The following is a 6,630-nucleotide window of genomic DNA, read 5'->3' as shown; positions in this document are numbered from 1 at the left end:
GATAATAGAATCATACCCACAGCAATAATTATTTGACAGTAAAGTTCTTTGCTCCAGAGCTTTTCTAAATTTTGTGGTACAAATCTCAATTTATATTCCTATGTATTGATATATTAATTTTCAAGGTTTATCTTGGTCTAAAAGAGTTTAAAAGAAATTTATTGTTTATCTTTTTGTCATTCTTCAAATAGTAAGGGTAGGCAGTTCTAGCAAGAATGAATCTATCTATATGGAACTACTTCGTCAATTGATAGCAGAGCTCTCTCCACAGTAGCCACAAATATAAATTTTGTGCTCATCCTGGGTTCTGAATCAAGGTCAAAAGGCAGTGGGAATTTAATAAAATATATTTTGTTGCAGCTAATTTAAACTTAAATACCAAGGTACATTTATTTATTTATTTATGTATTTATTTATGTATTTATTTATGTATTTATTTACTAAATAGACAGTATTATAAAATGATTTGGGGAGACGGTAGTGCCTTGAGTATATATTAGAACTAATTTTTTAGTTTTTCCATTTTTCTGCTGTTCTTGTCTACTGATGGATTACTGTTTGGCAATGTTGTAATGGATGTGGTAAGGAAGTTCCCATTAAAAAGACAACAAAAAACACAATTGAAGACTATTACCCCAATTAAAGCCATGAGGATTTTTAAAGAATTGGTTCAGTTGGAGGAAGATTATTTCTTCAAAATTTTATCATTAGAATCCTGCATCTTAATTTCCATATTTTATTGAGCACCAAAACATGGTATGTTTATGGTATGCTGTTGTGTTTATATGTAAACTGGTTTGATATTTAGTGTTTCTGTACAGATCTAATGGTTTTACAAGACAAACATTCTCAGGCCCCAGAACTAAAGACAGTTATATAGATTGTATTTGTAAATTGCTAATTATAAAGATTTTAGGGCTATATGCAGAAACATTGTTATGCTGGAAACTCAGATGCTTCTTATATTTGTGATTGTCTCATCAGATGAAACTACCAACAGTTTTCACAAAACAAATTCTATTGGTATTAAAACTAGGCTGGGAATAATTCATATGATAGTAGAAATGCACTTTTTGTTAAAATACTGCAATATATTTATTGTCCTCAGAATATGTTACATATTACTGTAACATTGCCATCTAAAAATGGATCTACTGGAAAAAAAAGAAGCAAAATTACTTTACAACAGTAGGCAATCATAGATAACCCCTAGTAAGATTAAATTGATGAAGTGTTTTGTAGATAAATCATTGTATATGATTATGTTTGGTTTTTTTTTTTTTGTATAAAAGGATGGTGAATAGAACTTCTTACTGTTCTTGTTTAGTAATGGATATTTAAATACACATTTGAACAAACAATAGATACCATTTAGTGAAGACATCGCTGGCCTCCCATGCCTTTGAACAGAATACATCAAACTTGTATTTTAAAGTGACTGCAGTGATAGTTATTTATTGCTTTTAAAATGGATTTATATATTAAAAACAGGAATGAAGTAACCAAGGAAGTGTGTTTTATAGCAATATTCTTTTATATTCAGCCTTGAAAATAATACATAAGGAAAATGCTTATATACTAGGACAAATTTTCATCTTCTAAAAAGGTTGAGTGTGTATGAATTCCTTGTAAGTTTATGTTAGAGTGCTGTAGTTCAGGGTGAAATGTTTTTTTGTATGAATGGTATTACCATAATATCTCCAGCTGCTAAAAAAAGTGAAAGAACTATCTATGTTGTTCTCCAAAAATGTCTTTGGACAATTGTTTCAACTTGGACCAAGCATTCTTAAGAAAAAATGCAGTGTAACATTTCCGCAGTACCAGTATTTGAACATGAACAGTTATTAACAACTGTTGGAGAACAATTGAAAAATTCATACAATTCAAAATAAACCTCTTCCGGGCCTTCCTTTTTTAACTAAATAACATAAGCTTAAGTTTAAAGAAATAGTCTCTAATGGCATTCTAGACATTCTCTTTAATATTACTTCAATTAACAGGTTAAGTTGGTTTGTTTTATAAACATATGGACCAAAGAGATGGTTTAGTCTTTGTTGTATTTATTTGTAATATAGCATTTTAAATATATTTTTCTTGAGTAATTTGAGGAAAGCAGTAGTATTTCCTCTTTAGTTTGCACTTTGCTATATTTTGTTTCAGTATGATAAACTTATTTCTACTTGAAGCTTGCATATTTTTGTTGTACTATAGTAAAACCAAGCAATCAGCTTTTGGTATAATTAAACAGATTTTTAAAATTAGCTATGGTTGAAGTTTATTATCCATTTAGGTGACTCTATGTCTCTTTCCTCTCCCCACAACAGGTTTAAGATTAACATTTTAAGACACTAATTTTGTACATGTTATCAGAATCTTGCATCATTGCATAAAATATTCAGTGGGACCAAGTTTGTTCAATTCAGTAAAGGTTTTTTTCTATCTCTATTTTCTGCCTCCAAGCCTCATGTTTACTTTCAGTCTGTGTTGCAAGGGTGAGGATTATGTGGTTTTCATGAATCCATAGCTGGAATTAATTTATTATTTTGTTAGAGATGTGACCAGTGGGAGAGTAGTTTTTAAAGAGCAAAACAATTGTGTTAAAGCTCACAAAAGCTTAATACAAATTTCATTTCTACTTTTGGGGAAAGAAACAAAGTTAGCAATTGCTCCTGAATTTTAATGACACAAATTGTGGGTGCTTTGGATTAAGAAAATAGTATCAGAGATGACAATTCAGCTATAGAACGATGAACTTCAGATGTAAATACAGCCACAGAAAATAAAAGTTGGTCAGTATTTTTTTTTTTAAAATGTGTTTTGTAGGGTCCCTGGTGACATTTTTTTCATTGAAATTAATAGAATTAGCTGAAAAAATAGGATTAAACTGTAGGAAGGAGATGTTTCTCCCTTTATTATAAACTTTGAGATTAACATATAGACAAATTGTAGAAAGCACTGAAGATCTAGCAAATTGAAGAATTTCCCTCATGTACAATTCAAATTAGTACCTCATAGAATTATAGTAAATGCGAGAAGGGCTTCAGTGCTTACACAAATGTCTGTTCAGATTTGTGATATTTTGCTTTTGATTAATGCCATTTAAAACTTAAGATCTTCAGTTAAAAAATGGAAAGTCAAAAATCAGAAAATTATCCATGAGAAGGCTACATTAGATTTTGCCTAGATGTCTCTGGATTTTTTTTAAAAAAAATTTTTTTGAAGGTGTTCTAGAGTACTCGCTTAGTCATTACAGAACTATTAATTTATTTCTCAGAAATGTTCCTTTCTTTGTATCAGTGTAGGTACATTTTCCATTTTGTTTATGAGCATTTGCACATTCATAATTTTAAATGAGCTCCTGGAAAAGATAAGAAAACCTTGTAACTTATTCTTGAGAGATACAGATTATCTTAATAGCTTCAGAAATTGTTGTTTCATAATAATCTTAGACAGCTGTTTGCATACTATAATTTCTGCTGCCTTTATGTTTACACAAGTCCTTGTACAGTTTCTTAAAACACAGATAATGGAAGATTCTCTACCCAACTGCAAGTTCTTTATAGTATATGATGGTGTGAAGAAAATCTTATGATCTGCATTGTAACCCGGAAGATTCAGTAAATGGATGACTCTCATGGGAGTGGGATGGGATAGTACAATGTTACTTGTTGGATAAATAAATAAAAATAAAAATCTTAGTTTGATGGGATGGGAATAGGCAGCACTGTATTGTGCTGATTCTCTTCTGTCCTACAAGGTTGATTCCTGGCGGTATTGCATGGGAGTGAGAGTTCCGCCATCAACCCCTATTATGTAGGGTACTCTCTCCACTCCTGTTTAACTCTACATTAAGTGGCTTTGTGAGGTAATCTGTCATCATAATGGGTACCCAATTGTACATCTCCATCCCTGATGAACTAAGTTGATACTCGTGTCTCGATGCATACCTGTCCCATCAAGGGCAGCAGGACCTAGGGAGCAAGCTTCTCTGCTGTGAGACCTACCCTTTGGAACATCATTCCCTCTGAAGCTTTGGTCCTATTGACCTTCCAGAAATCCCTTAAAACCTACAGCACAATCATAATTGTGTCCAAAGAACAAATCTCTGCAAAGGACCTGATAATCCAATCCCAAACCCACTGTCTGTTAGATGTATTCTTGCTTTACATGATCTTCATAAGTGAGGAATATCTTTGATGCAAAGGCAAATTGCAAGTTCAGTTTTAATATATCAACATTATGGCTGCAGGATATTTGTATAGGAATAGTTTTACCATTTTTTATACATGAAGACCAAGTATTAAATGAAGTCCTCTCCATTGTGTGTGTGTGTGTGTGTGTGTGTGAAGTTACACTGTATCTTATGCACTGATGCAATATGCATTTTCCTTCAGAAAAGTGATTTTTGTTTTTTAATGTGAAGAAGTTGTGTACAAAAAGCTTTAAATGGAGATTGGTCATTACTAACATTTTAATGTAAGGTGTTTCCATTATCTGTTCCAGCTAAAGGAATGAATGAAATTAAGTTAATCTCTTTTGCTTCTTCTCTTAGTGCTATAAAGTGAATAATAAAAGGAAGTGTGTACTATTTAGGAAATATTTTGTTGTTTTCTTTTGTTTTTTTAAACAGTTTTGTAGATTTTTTTTCCACCTTTGCTCAAAAGGTATGGAAAGAGTAATATTAAGGTTTAAATATTATAGTTGCCGATGCAAACATGCAACTATGAACAAGATATTTTTTCTATATAAACTGGCTTGATCATTTAAGAATCCTGTAGTCAGTGGGAATATTTATGCTCTATATTGAGCAAAGTTAATGTGTTCATAAAGCTCTATGTTACCTAATGCATTATACTGCATGTTTTATTAATTTAGATTGGAGGAAAAGGATAAACATTTATATATAATATGTAAATAATGTATACCATTTTCATTTTATACAAACTGCTTTTCAATTTCTCAAATTAATGTACAAAACCCACTGTAAATTACTTGTACAATAAATGTTTTTTCATTGAAATAATTGATTTTTCAAATCAGGGGAGCAGCTTTTATACATTTTTCTTAGTGCTGCATTTCAACTGCAGTTCTAAACATAATTCACTGGACACCTAATTTATTTCATTGGAATTTATTTTTTTACTAGACAGATATTAGGTTGCATTGTTAGTGTATTTGTCCTAAAGTCTCTGCATGAAAGTTGATTCAGTAGCTCAGCATCCTTCCAAATTTAACTTTATTTGCCATATAAATCAGACTCCTCCTCTTTCTCCTCTTCATCCTTACTCTGAGGAGTGTGTAACAGCCGATTATTTGTTGCAAGGACCATTTTAGTAGCCTCCCTAAGGCTTTCCAGAACAACTAAGTCTTAGTAACTGAGCTAAATGCCACCTTCAAGGGTGAGACTCAAGTGGTGGTTTTTTGTTCATACTGGATAGGTAGAAACTCCCAAGTCCCAATCCGTGTGGTAACTGGTGCAACTCTGTGAGATTACTTTGGTGAACTGGGAGATGTTCTTAACTACACAAACTATATTTATAGATTGATTGGTTGATTGATATAGCTGGCCACCACTCACCAAGTTACTAACAAATGGGTGGCTTAAAAATATCCAGAATATCCGCTGAAGATGTTACCTAGCCTGGTAATGAAACATTCGGAACCAGCCCATAAGCCCGGAGAACAAACCACCCTCGTATCCAGAAAAGGAAAATGGTAAAATGGAACATGGTAAAACATACTGCACTAGGGGCTATGATGGCCATCTGTATTTTCAAGGTGATTTTCATGTAGCAGTAGTCTCTTCAAGAGATGTCCAATATATGAGCTGCTGGAAGTAAAGTCTCCTGTGATCAGAAAAGGTTGTAATTGGAAAAGCTGGCATTTTCAAAGGCCTTTCTAGAGGCAAGCAGGACCTATGAGTCCAAGAGGATTCATAGTTACTATGTAGTGTGATTCTATCCAAAATCAAAAATAGAGTGTCACTGCTCTCAATTGGTTTCTGATCCCACATCTATTCTATCTTGACAAGATTACCCTCATCCTGGTCTTCACAGCCACCAAGCATTGGAATAGCACCAGGACTACATCCTGTATTTGGCCCAGGGTCAAGATGTTCAGCTGTCCCCATACCTATAGATGACCTAGCAATTTCATATAGATGTGTAAACAGGAAGGGTAAGAATATCTAGCACCCCATAAAAGAGGGCCTTAGGGCTTGACTTGTCCCTACCAGCACCAGTAACTGGAACCACTGGAACACATTAACCTTTCTCAGCCCCAATGGCTGGAAAGAAATATAACATCAATCAAAGGCGGCTAAGAAGTCAATTAGGATCAGAAGGGCTGGTTTCCTCTTGTCATAGTCACAGGAGTAATCTAAATATTCTTAGTGCCATTATCATAATCTAGCTTCTCCAAGATCCTCTTTAACTGCAACCTTCCCCTCAAAGGAGACATTGGAGAAGGCCTTTAATGATCTAATAACGTCTGGGTCAAGTAATAACTTTTTGAGCAGGGGGCACACCAACACCTCTTTCAGGTGTTCACCTTTATTACTCTTTTTGTCCCAGCTACCTGCCCCTTCCCTGGAGCCTTTCACAAACCAGGAGAGGCAGAAATTTATAAGTG

This window comes from Protobothrops mucrosquamatus, unplaced genomic scaffold, assembly GCF_001527695.2.
Source record: "Protobothrops mucrosquamatus isolate PMUCROS unplaced genomic scaffold, P.Mucros_1.0 scaffold23, whole genome shotgun sequence".
Taxonomy (NCBI): domain Eukaryota; kingdom Metazoa; phylum Chordata; class Lepidosauria; order Squamata; family Viperidae; genus Protobothrops; species Protobothrops mucrosquamatus.
This window is presented reverse-complemented; position numbering follows the sequence as displayed.